This window comes from Oryctolagus cuniculus, chromosome Y, assembly GCF_051225735.1.
Source record: "Oryctolagus cuniculus isolate XC-2025 breed Fujian yellow rabbit chromosome Y, ASM5122573v1, whole genome shotgun sequence".
Lineage (NCBI taxonomy): Eukaryota > Metazoa > Chordata > Mammalia > Lagomorpha > Leporidae > Oryctolagus > Oryctolagus cuniculus.
The window spans coordinates 20,656,336-20,670,334 of record NC_142889.1 but is presented as its reverse complement, the minus strand read 5'-3'; the positions used below and the strand labels follow the sequence as shown (position 1 = coordinate 20,670,334).

The 13,999-nt window shown below is 37.8% G+C and overlaps 1 pseudogene; it reads right to left on the bottom strand.

Moving 5' to 3' along the window:
* Positions 1 to 4,079: 4,079 nt before the first annotated feature.
* Positions 4,080 to 5,620, bottom strand: LOC149119342 (heterogeneous nuclear ribonucleoprotein Q pseudogene; annotated as a pseudogene).
* Positions 5,621 to 13,999: the final 8,379 nt, after the last annotated feature.

The following is a 13,999-nucleotide window of genomic DNA, read 5'->3' as shown; positions in this document are numbered from 1 at the left end:
GATTGTTTTTCCAACTGCATGCTTCTGGTACTCAAAGGTATTTTAATGTTACTGAAGGCAGGCTGTGGTGCTAACAGAATTTAAGTCTCAAGTATTTTTTTTAAAAAAGTGACAGACTCTAAAGTCAGTCTACTAATTTGCCCAGGTAAAAATGCAAGAATTGGTTATAACTAGCATATTTAGTGGCATGCCCTATTGAGTGGTATGGTTACTAAGTAATAACTACACCTTAAACACCATCCCAGTCTGTTTCTTTTATGTATTGCTACTTATTTATTAACTTCATACCCACCACTGAGTTCCTATGGTCAGGTAAAAATTTTATGGTATGCACAAAAAACTGTCATGGTGGTTACTGTTCAAAGTTCTAGAGACTGGAACAATCATTTATTGTAGGATTAGCTCCCTCTCCTAAATGCATGAAGCTGTTCTACTTTTCTGTTTCTCCCCTTAAAATAAAGGCTACATGTCATGGTGATCTTTTGCCATATTTTTGATTAACTTTTGGCTACGTGAAAAAACTTGTAGTGAATTTGTCAATTTTGCTCATCTAGCTTGAAGTTAACCTAATTCTTTTCAAATATGTTATACAACGGAATGCCCCAGATTACCCCATTAATCCATTTCTCTGTTGTTCCTATTTTATGAGGAAGATGTTTTATGTTTTTTGTTAAGATTTGTTATCAGTAGAAAAGTTTGTCATGTTACACATGTTACCATGAGAGTGCAACAGCTCTTGTTTGTGAATTCTCCCTTCTTTTTAAACATCTGATTAAGTTGCAAAGGCTGAAAATCTTTCACAAAAAGCATGCTTGGGGGAACAGAGACAACACAGTTTTCTCACAAAGTAACTTTCTGAAAACTGATAAAACTAAATTTATGAACACTTTTGATTTGAAAGTAGTCTGCAGAAACAAAATCTTGTGTATGTTTGGGTTAGGTAACTCAAGTTTTCTTTTTAACAATCAGAATGTTTTAAGGAAACATTTTAGATCCCAAGAAAGGGACCTGACTCTTGGATTTAGGACCCTTTCCTTGACAATATGTACAAAATTTCTTTAACTTGCCATGTGTCCATTCTTTGAAGCTGTCAAAGCCAAGAACCCATAAACAAATCACAAATAGCAATAACCTACATTAATTAACATTCCCCCTTTAACATGTTGACATTTTTACTAAAGGATTATTTTTGCATTTCCATTTCTTATATCCCATGACATTCCATATAAATTGCATTATTGCTTTATAGGCCACACAACATTCAAAAGTATGTTTATATGCATTGCCTGTTTTCCTTGATGTCTGTTAACAGTTTGATACTCATTTTACTACAGAAATTTAAGGTTGAAAATACCTGTATTTCTTGTCAGAACTTAATTGTTCACATCACCAATCACTACATGCATATTTAGCTCAGATTATATTGCTCAAAAACTGCACCCATTATCAGAACAGTGCAAATGATATTTAATTTTAAAAGTAATTATAATGACTTGAATTCAAAGTTATTCAAATGAACACTGTCAAGTAATTTCACTTGAGTGTATACATATTTCATCATCAATGTTTACATTACCCTTCTTTACGTATAACCATCAATTCTTCACAATTTCTTTACATCAGTTTTCTTTCCCAAGCCCCCAAACTGAGAATGCCAAATAGTCTTGGAAGTCCACAGCTTCGTATTTTAATGTTTTCTTAAGAAAACATTTGTGAACTCACAAAAGTGTTCATCTTTCAACTTTGAAAATGCAGTTTTTAGTTTGTCAAACAATCCTGTTCTAAAATCCCAACAAATAAATCTGAGAATTAACTTAAACACCTTGACAGTGTCCCTTAAAAATGGTACGACAGTAAAGTGCCCATAGGCATGGCAAGGACCTCTTGGATGGGATCATTTAACTCCTTGGAACTGGAAAATACCAGTACCAAGGATTACACTGAGATTCAATTTTACTGAAGGCTACATTTAGTTTACCCACTTTCCACAACCTAGCATATTCATTATGGTAGAATGAAATGTAAATGTTTTGTGTAGCCCTCAATCTCACACTAAGATTTGAGAGAGATGTACTTTTAAAAAGCATGGGGTAATAATATATAAAATCAGTGGCAGAAAGTTTCATTAAGCACCAAGAACTAATTTTGTCACCCCATACTCATTTTGTAGGTAAGTTTCAACAACCGGCAAGGCACATTTACATATATTCCAATGAATACTTATTGACAAATTTTTAAATTACACTCTATGTCCTAGCTATCCCAGTAACTGACATACAACATACCAAAATGGTTTATTAAGATAACAAAAAACAATTAATGTAAAACATACAGGCTATTGGCAACCACTATTCTAAAATTATGTAAGTACAAATAAACATACTGAAATGTGTGCAATTCTAAATTTTTAAACCAGAAGATTTCTACACTAACACACATTTATATTAATACACATAAAAAATAAAAACTTTATTACTAAAATAAGTTACACTCACCTCCAGCTTACAGTATAAAACAATTTTATTTGCAGGAATGTAAAATGATTGTTTGCCATGAGCATTTTGAACATATGACATGTCTAATTTTCTTGTTAAATTTGCATTTACTGGGGAACTGGTGTGTATAAAACCTTAATTAAGTATAAGCTCTGACCTTCATCATGGTGCATATTGGGATTGTGTGATATAACTGCAGTATCCCTTTCGGGAAGGGGAGAAGGGATTTATTTACACAAAGTCCTAATTAAACTATAATTTTACTTTTGACTTTAAGCTATCAACTTAGGACTTGGCAAAAAAATTTTTGAGGGTGATTCAATAGAGGATGCTTCACCACTGAATACTCACTGTCATCAAGGTGCTTTAGAAAATTAAAAACATAGCACAAATGATTGTACTCTACTCTACAAGTTACCATGACCTGCATAGGAAATGGAAAGCTGATTCACATTTTTACAGTGATCAGCAGTAAGAAATGCACTAATGAAACATACCTTTTACCTAAAAAGCTAAACTACAGCCATATACTAATTTCTATGATTTATGAAAAAACTTCAAAATATCCAAATGTCAGGCTTTGCTGTACAATTGTCAGTTTTAGTCTGACTTTTTATAAAGGGACACTGCAGTATTTAGTACAAGTTCAAATGTACTTTTTTTGAACATCTGATGTCTTACAAAAGTGACATCTTGCTAAACTATTATACATCCAAATAACTACACTATCTGAAGAAGCAAGGCTGCTTTTTAAGCCACAAAATATGACAAAAGCAAGGCCTGTTATCATGGTCATGAGGAAGTCTTACAAGCCTCTGAAACTAAAGGCAACTAAGAATGTTACATTTGGTATATTAAAATCTTACCCTCATATCATATTTAACAAGCCTTGCTTTTATCTACAAAGATTTTTCTATGTACAGTACAGCCAGGGTATAGTTCAATCCTCTGCTACTGAGGTAGTTAACCAACCCTTTAAAAAAGATTCTGAAAAGAACCACTATCTGCAATGCCTGACTAACCAGCCCTGATGATTACACCTGAAGCTGCATATCTGAACACAATTCAAAAGTGATTATTACTATAAAAAGATATAGACAATCATGATTAACCTTGGTGAGCACAAATAAAATTTAAGGATACCAATAGTGGAATTCATCTATACCACTGCAATAAAATTTAAATACACAAATTCAAGATAATATTTCAGAATACCACTGCTGGGATCCTTAATTTAAAAAAAAACAGGGGAAAAATCTACATAGAGCAGATGTTTTAAAGAGAAGAACTTTATTCTTTAATAAGATATCATGATAGAAGTTATGAAGGATTTCTGTTGGAACACATTTGGAAAATAGAGTAGCTTTAGTTTAATAACTTGCACCGCAGAGAAAATTGTTAAAAAAATTCATATCAAAGTCCAAGTATTAGTTCAATGTCCTGTATTTGATTCCATGATCTTCATAGGGAGGTCTTCTGCAATAGGATATGCTCCTATACAGCCGAGATATTTAAGGTTGCTTGATTTCCTTACCATTACTCCACTGCAAACTTCTGGTGTAATCCCACATAGCAAGTCAGTCTTCATTGTAACAGGTCAGGACAGGCCTCGACCCCTTTTCCCTGACCGCAGCCTCTTTGTTGTTGGGCACCTCCTCTCATGCCACCAATGCCTCTTGCTTATCCAGGACCTCCTCTCTGTGAATAACCAGCTCTACCATGGGGAGGAGCAGCCCCATGACCTCTGGATGGAGCAGCACCCCTTACTCCTCTACCACCCCTTCCTCTAGCTCCAACTTGAAAATCTTCATAACCATAGTATGGATCTTCATATCCACCATGATAGTTATGGTAATCATAGCCAAAATAATCATAATAATCTTGACATCCATAATAATCTGGAGGATACCCATAACCACTTCTACCTCCACGCCCTCGACCTCTTGTTGGAGGGGGCATATGAGTTGGACCATAATAGTAGTAATCATCATACATCTGATTCTTTGCTGCTTGCCTCTGAGCTTTTCTTTCTTTCCTTTTCTGATCTGGTGGCTTAGCAAAAACAATTTCAATGTTTTCTCCCTCCAAGTCTTTGACATTCATTTCTTCCATAGCCTTAACAGCACCATCTCGTTCATCAAAATGAATGAATGCATAATCTTTCAGTTTCTTTATTCGTTCCAGTTTTCCAAACTGACTAAATGCCTTTTCTAAAATCTCTTCTGTTACAGTATTGGCAAGGTTACATACAAAAAGTACCTTCACCTTTGCCATAACCTCAGGATCAGGATCTTCTATAGGATCAGCCCATTCAACAGTTCCAACATTTTTCCAGACCTTGACTTTACCAATCATTAGCCTACACCTTGCCTGGGCAGCTGTTTTGTGATCTTGATATTCAAGAAAGCAAAAGCCTCTGTTTTTTTTTTTCTTGTCATCTGGTTGGTGGTATAAAATGACGTCTGTAAGACTTGCTGTTACTTTGCTAAATTCTTCAAGAATCTGTTCCTTGGTTTTACTCTTAGGAATAGAGCCCACAAAAAGCCTATTGTTGGCAACCAAGATGCAGACACCAATATATTTTCCAGAATGAATTTCATGATTATTATACAGTTTAAAAGCCTCCCGAGCTGCTTTTTTTTGTACAAAAAGTGACAAATGCATAACCTCTATTGAGACCAGTGAGTGGATCCATCATAAGATGAAGATCCCAAATAGGTCCAGCTTTCTCAAATAAAGCAACAAGCTCATCCTCAAATAGATCTCTTGGGATCTTCCCCACAAATATCTCAGTGCCAACAGAAGGCTGCTGACCTGAATAAATGGAATCTGGAGGCAGTCCCCCATACTTCCTCTGTCCAGTGGTCACATCAAGTGTGTAGCCTGTTCTTCCCAAGAATGCTTTAATTTTTACCTCATCTAGTCCTTTACTAGAGTCCACTACTTTGGTCCCCTGTTTTTCTCTCTGCCTGTAAGTCTTCATGACTCCACATAAAAAGGCACTTTTGTTCTGAACATGAGAGAGATCACTGTCATTAAACTGCTGAAAAATTGCCAATGCACCGTCTTCATTGAATTCTTTCAAAGCTTCAATAGCTCTTTCATCTAAATCACTATGTGCAACTAGCCCTCCCCTTTGGGCTGTGGCCAAGGAATCCTGTCCCAGGGGATCCGGTTGCATGCTCACTGCTCCCTGTGTCCGTGCGAGTGGAGCTGTTGTAAAATGGCTGCCAAAGTTCACACCGCTGGCAGCAAACCTGATCCAGTTACACTCGCCTCTGAGAGTGCTCCCTGTGCGCACGCGCGCCCCCGCTTGATCCCCCCCTTCCCTCCCCTCCCTTGTGCATCTGCTTCTCTCACTCACTCCCTCAGCCCCTGCCCTCCACCTGCTCCTCCTTCTCCCCTATCACCACCACCACCACCAGCAGCAGCCACCGCCTCTGCCTCTGGCCGCCTTCTCCTCTTGGCCTTTCTTCTTCCCTCTGTGTTCCTTCCATCCTGCCCCCACTCCCATCCACGGTGCCTCAGGCAGGAGTGGCAGCCTTGCCCCTTCTCACTGACTCCTGGCATGCTTGCTCACTCCCTCCCTCTTTTGCTCTCTCCGCCCTGTCCCCCAGTCCCTGCCAAGTCTGCTCCTCTCTTTCTCTCTCCCCCAGTTGACACTCACCGGAGGCTCTTGTCATGAGCTGCCAAGGCTATGGATGCCGCTTGAGTTCACCAACTCTGATCTTATTTACACAAGGCCATAGCCAAAGTGGAAGCTCTCTCCTCCCTTCAGAGAAAGGTACCTCCTTCTTTGATGGCTCATTCTTTCCTCTGGGATCTCACTGACAGAGATCTTTCATTTAGACCATTTTTTTTTTTTGCCAGAGTGTCTTGGCTTTCCATGCCTGAAACACTCTCATGGGCTTATTAGACAGATCTGAATGCCTTAAGGGCTGATTCTGAGGCCAGAGTGCTGTTTAGGACATCTAAAATTCTATAAGTCTGCTGTGTATCCAACTTCCCATGTTGTATAATTTTCTCATTTTAATTCTATCAGTTAATATTAGCAGACACTAGTCTTGTTTATGTGATCCCTTTGACACTTAATTCTCTCATTATGATCAATTATGAACTGAAACTGATCACTTTGACTAGTGAGATGGCATTGGTATACACCACCTTGATGGGATTGAATTGGAATCCCCTGGCATGTTTCTAACTGTACAGTTTGGCACATGCTCAATCGGACTTACCCCAAATAAAATAAATCTTTAAAAAAAATAAGTTCTGTAGATTTCAGCTAGGTACATTTGGTCCAGAGTTTTGATTAGCTCTTGTTTCTTTACTGATTTTTTGTATAGTTGATATGTCCATTGAAGAAAGTGGGCTGTTGTTGATGTCCTCCCTTACTATTGTGTTAAATTGATTGTCTCTGGCTGGCACCGTGGCTCACTAGGCTAATCCTCTGCCTTGCGGCACCAGCACACTGGGTTCTACTCCTGGTCAGGGTGCCGGATTTTGTCTCAGTTGCCCCTCTGCCAGGCCAGCTCTCTGCTGTGGCCTGGGAGTGCAGTGGAGAATGGCCCAAGTGCTTGGGCCCTGCACCCCATGAGACACCAGGAGAAGCACCTGGCTCCTGGCTTCGGATCAGCATGGTGTGCTGGCCACAGCGTGCCAGCCACAGCGGCCATTGGAGGGTGAACCAATGGCAAAAGGAAGACTTTTCTCTCTGACTCTCTCACTGTCCACTCTGCCTGTCAAAAAATAGTCTCCCTTTAGATTCATTAATATTAATAATTTAATATCCAGATACCCTTTACTACTGAATTCTACAAAATATTTAAGAAGAACTAACTCAAACACCTTTTAAATCATATACAAAAAATATGAATAGGATGTGAATCTGCCAAACCTCTTACAGATCACTCTGATACCAAAACAGGACAGGACACAATATAAAAGCAAAGCTACAAATCAATGCACTTGGTGAAAATAGATGCAGATGTTATCAACCAAAGCCTAGAAACCCAAATCCAACACATCTACAAGATAGTTTATCAGATCAAATGTCATTTATCTAAGAGATGCATAGGTGATTCAACCTTCACAAATAAAAATCACCATAAACCATGCCAATAGAATGTACAAGAAATATAAGCATCTAAATATATGAGGAAAAGCACTTTGCAAAATTCAAGAATGCTTCAAGCTAATGGCCCATCAAAAATTTAATATAAGAGCTGACCCCAAAATTATAAAGGCTACCTTTCGGCATCTTGTCAAAATCATACTGAATGGGGAAATGCTGAAATCATTTCCTCTCTGTCGCTCCCCCTCTTCGTGGAGGAACGACACAGGACCCTGCGCTGTTCTTTTGTCTGCTCGGCCCTCCCCGGGTTTGCTGCTGGTTCTTCCCGGGTTGGCTACCGGGGTTGGCTTTCCCCTGCCACTTTTCCCACTTCCGCGGGGGAGTGGCACACCGCTGGCCGGCTCTCTCGGGGGCTGCACAGGTGTTCCTCTTAGATGTTCCTGGTGCATGTTGTCTCTCTCCTCCTTTATAGTCCTCTCCACCAATCCCAACTCTGCTACCCACACACCGAGTATGCTGCTCTCCTCCAATCAGGAGCAGATCCTACAGTTTATTGGTTGAACTGGAGGCAGCTGTGTAGAAGCTGTTTCCTCCTCTCCCAGCGCCATATTGTGGGAGAGCAGATGCATAGAATAAGTCTTAATTCCAGTAACTTAGTCTAGTCCGAGTTGCTCCCAGTTGCTCCCCACACCTCTCAGGTCTGGAACAAAACATTATTAGTTTCAACACTGTTATTAGTTTCAACATGTTATTCTGTATATTAGAAATATTAAGAGGATCAAATAGGGAGGAGAAAGAAAGGCCACAAAATTGGAATGGAGAAACTCAAAATATTCTTGTTAGCAGATGATGTTATTGTATATAGAAAAATCTAAACCCTGCACAAAAATGTTCTTGGAACTGATAATTCAGTTCAGTAAAGGTGCATTTTACAAAAACAATATGAAAAAGACAGTTGTTTTTTCAAGTAGTAGTAATGAACTCAGTGGAAGCAAAATCATGAATAATCACCATTCATAACAGCTACAGTCAGATATTTTGTAATGAATTTTACCCAAAAAAGTGAAAGATCACCACAATAAAAATTATAAAATATCAGTGAAAGACACAAAAATGGAAAGATATTCTTAACTGAAAACAAAAATTCTACTGCACAAATATCTAAAGCAATGGCTTAGACATAGAAAAATACTACAAAATGATGATATAAATTGAAATGTTTAACTGTATTTCATTCATAAATGATACTTTGAGTTTTAAAGATTTTAAACAATTGACTTGAAAGGTGGAGTTAAAGAGTGAGGAAGATAAAAAGATCTTCCACCTGCTGTTTTACTCTACAAATAACTCTGGTGGCTGATGGTTGAGCAGTGACAAAAACAGAAGCCTGTAACTCAATCCAGTTTTCCCACATGGGTGACAGGGGCTCAAGTACTTGGGCCATCATCCACTTCTCTTCCAGGTGCATTAGCAGGGGGTTGGATTGGAAGTACAGCAACCCAGATTTGAACTGACACTATGAATGGAATGTCAGGATTGTAAGCATGATTTACTCTGCTGTATTGCAATGCTGGTCCTGACAGTTGTGTTTTTTTAAGCAATGGGATAACACAATTAGATATACATTTTAAAAACATATATGAACAGCTACAAGTCTGAGCAAGGATTTGGGAGGCAGAGTGGCAAAGAACACATTTCAAAGGTCACCTCAGTATTCCTGGTGATATAGAGCATACATTTGACCTTGGATAAAGACACAGGAGAAGCAGAATCAACAAAAATGGCTGAGAATGCCGTTCACACTGAGAAGAACACAGAATACACTGGGAAGTATCTTAACTCCTTGTATGAGAGTTATAATACACAATTCTCATTCAATTTTAATATAAAGCAAATTTCTGAAATGGCCAGCACTAATGTATCAGTGTTCCATGTGCAGTGCTAAGCAATGTGCGTAGATATTTTATAACTCTAGCATATATAAAAAGTGGCCTTATATTCATTCAGTGTTCTTACCTTCACAAAGCATTTCAAGTGGTTCAAGTATCAACATAGAAATTTTAAGTAAGACCATTCATAATAGTCTGGGGTGTTTCAGATGACAGTGAGGTCACCATGGCCATTTGTAACAATCATTTTGTTGTCCTTTAACAACAGTTATACCATATACTTAAATGATAATTATTTTATATGAGCAAAGCCATATGAATTTCTTCAAAGAATGATTTATTGTAAAATGATGCTTTATGAAATTTTCAAAGCTATTATCTTTGATGGCAAGGTTATTTTCCACTGTACCTTTCATGATTTATTTTTATCTGTATTTTTTTAAAAAACAGCTATTTCTTTACTTTATCTAATTGAAAGGCAGAACAAAAACAGAACTAAAAGAAAGCAACAGAGATCTTCCATCTGCTAGTTCACTCCTCAAATTACCACAACTGTCAGGGTTGGAAAAAGCCATAGCCAGGAGCAAGGATCCAAGATCCAGGGCTCAGATATGTCTCCTTGTGGGTGGCAGTAGCACAAACTGTTGAGGCATCATCTTGAGCTTTAATGTATTGTTTAACCAGGGAGCTGGATTGGGGTGGAGGTGCCAGGACTGCAATCAGCACTCCAATACCAATGTGTGCATTTTAAATGGTGTCTTTTTTTTTTTTAACTTTTATTTAATGAATATAAATTTCCAAAGTACAGCTTATGGGTTACAATGGCTCCCCCCCATAACTTCCCTCCCACCTGCAACCCTCCTCTTTCCCTCTCCCTCCCCCCTTCCATTCACATCAAGATTCATTTTCAATTCTCTTTATATACAGAAGATCAGTTTAGCATATATTAAGTAAAGATTTCAACAGTTTGCACCCACATAGAAACACAAAGTGAAAAATACTGCTTGAGTACTAGTGTCTTACACCACTGTGTGAAACTTACCCCTGGCTTATATTCCCCACAATGTACCATTTTACCTTTTTAACATTTTGGGCTTAGGGAAGTAATTGGCCTTATTTTATAAATGCATAATATATTACCTCACCTAATTTTGCTGTGTGGATTAAAATTATTTTAACACATCACACGTATTGCTTGTGTAGTAAATCATGAAAAAAAGACAAAACCATAGATCGCTAGGATCTTATGCAGAGAAACACATAAGAATTATTTTCCAAATAGATTTAAGTACCCATAAAACTTGTTCTCAGGCTGGCGCTGTGGCATGGTGGGTTAAAGCCCTGGCCTGAAGTTCCAGCATCCCATACAGGCACCAATTCCAGTCGTGGCTGCTCCACTTCCAATCCAGCTCTCTGCTATGGCCTGGGAAAGCAGTAGAAGACGACCCAGGTCCTTGGGCCCCTGCACCCATGTTGGGGACCCAGAAGAAGCTCCTGGCTGCTGGCTTCAGATCAGCTCAGCTCTGGCCATTGTGGTCATTTGTGGAGTGAACCAATGGATTGAAAACCTCTCTCTCTTTCTCTGGCTCTACCTCTCTCTCCTCTAACTCTGCCTTTCAAATAAATAAAATAAATCTATAAAAAACTTGTTCTAATTGAATACATTAAACATATTCAAGGTTGTGCATTTGGTACAGTGGCTAAGATACTACTTAGGACATTTGCACCTAATGCTGGAGTGTCTGGATTCAATTCCTGGGTCTGCTTCCAAGTCCAGCTTCATGCTAACATGTACAATGAAAGACATATTGTGGTCCAAAGACTTGAATTCCTGCCATTCATGGTGGGAACCTTGAATGAGTTCCTGCCTTCTGGCTTCAACTTGGATCATCCCTGTCTGTTGTGGGCATCTGGAAAGTAAATAAGTGGGCAGAAGATGTAGATCTCTCTGTATGTCTCTCTGGTTTTCAACTACAAATACACAAACTTTAAACTACTAATAACTAAAAAGTTATACTTGGCTCCTTACTTTGCATCAAACTCTACATGTATCCTGTTTTTCCTTTGGCTATGACTATTGTAAAGCTTGGTCTAAATTTGATTGTGTGTTGTATTGTTATAAATTATTTTGTCCCTTAATGTTATTATTTCTGTTTGGAGCTTATTCCCCGTTGTATAAAATTCTTCTATTTAAAATATGTGTAATTTTTATCAATAGAAGAAACAACTTACAGATGCAGAGAATCTTTGTAAGAGATAGTTTTGGTTAGGTTGAACTTCTCAAATTTCTATTTTTGTCTCATCCCTCTTGAAACTTTATCAAAAAAAGAAACTTTATCAAAAAATTGAAGTCTTGGGCCATAAATTGTAAGTCCTAAATAACAGAACTTGAATCATTTCTATCTGGATGCATTTTCAATTATGCATGCTATATGCATGCTTATATTTGTGAAATCTGTGTTTTGTTTGCAAAAAAATAAATAAAGAAAATTGTAATGCCCTAATTTTTCTGTCCTAAACTTGGTTCACATGAAGTCTAGATATGTCAGGGTCTCATTTTGTCTGTACATGATAAAGCTTTGTCTCCCCAGGAGAGAGATTATACTCTTTGCTGTAATGAAAACTCCAAGTCCTGTTGTTTTAATTCCTACTCCCATATTTCCTCTAATAGAAGAGGGAAAAGGTTCTGGGGCTAAATTCTGGGATCCATCATCATATCTGTCTCCTTACACAGCTTAAAATGGGGCCCAGAATGAGCGTCATGGGAAGAGGAGCCAAGGAAAGAGGGGTTTAAAAATATGGAAAGGCTGAACTTACCGCACCTCCTGATTCATGTACAAAATTGAAAAAAGCAAAAATGTAAAAAAAAATGTAGAAAACGTCCTTATTCTGCTTAAACAGATGACATCTATTATGCATCTACCTCAGGAAGTCCCAATGTTTCAGGGAGATGTTGTCTTAGTAAGCTTCCTTTATAAGTATTGAAGTCAGAAACTTCAAGAAAGAAATGAAGCCACTTCAAAAAAACCCACTTAGTCTGACAAAATATTTAGATCAATTCTTGCAACCCAGCTACTATACCTGGGTTGCAGTGATGCCTTTAATGAACATATTATCTGCAAGAGAGAAAAATGGGATGATCGGGAGGGAGAGTATGAAAATTTGGGAAAGAGAAGACATTGCTGGACTGGGAATCTCCTCAGCTAAGGACAACATCCCAAAGATCATTAATGTGATAATTCCCCAGAGTAAAATTATAAGGCGTAAGGGAGGTAATGATTAAAAAAAATTTAAAAAATCAACCTTGAGATCACAAAATGCATCAAAGACATTTGAAGTTCAACACCAAAAGAAAGAGAAAAATCCCTCTGCATTCTTACAAAGGCTTAGAGATCAAATAAGAAAATATGATGGGCTCAGCCCTGAAAGTCAGCTGAGACAATGGTTTTTAAATTAGATATGTCAAAATTAAAGTTGGCCACATAGAGACAAACAGAAGCTCAAAAAATCTTTGTGTGAAGGAAGGTGGATTAAAAAGTAGCATATGGAAAAATTCATATCCACAGTGGAAAAAATAATACACAAAATGTTAAAAACAAGGCCTCCTCAAAGAGACATGAAAGCTCACTGGGGCCAGCAAACTACAAAGAGGGAAGGAGTGACTCCAAAGCCAGTGAAAGCTATTAGAGCCACGGCATTTTACCACTGTGGAAAGCCAGGGCATTTCCAAAAAATGTTCAGAGTTAGAAAAATGAAGATAATTCACCTCTTGATCTTTGATGAGGACTGGGGTGGTGGTGGTCAGTGATTCCTTTTTGAGAGGTTCTTCCTGGAGTACTTAATATATCTAGAGTTGGAAGGGGAGGATTAAATAAATATTCCTTGTGGATTCCAGGTCAGCCTAGTTCTCCCTTGCTTGCCAAACATAGGATATAAAATTATACAAAGAAAAACTAAAAATGTCTGGGGTAAATAAGGATGACTTTCAGGTCCTATTTTTTTTTAGTTTTAATAATTTTTATAATAGTGAACAGATTTCATGTAATCTTATGTACAGATTCAGGAGCATACTGATAATTCCCACCATAATATCCACCCTACCCAAGCTCCCACTCTCTCTCCTCCATTCTTTCTTATTCTTTTTTTAATTTTTACTATGACATACATTCCGTTTATTTTAAAATCATAAGCTTAACCCTCCACTAAATATTCAATAAATGTAAAAAGAAAAAATGTTGCTTTTGAAAGAAAAAGTTAAATTAGGTACAGAAGAAATGTGAAGTTCTTTCCTATGTATTCCAGGGGTGGGAACCAATCTCCTCAGCAAGTCTAATTATTAAAATTAGGACAGATACAGTAAATAATGGGCAGCTATGAGTCCTAAAATTTCCAGAGAGAACAACAACATCATATTGACTCTTCAGTATGGGCAAAAGAGGGAAGTCGAGGAAGGTTAAAATTATGCCTCTAAAAATTAAGCTGAAACAGCTTTACTAGTAAAGAAATCTGATGTGTTTTATAGATTATTACAGGAATTAAGA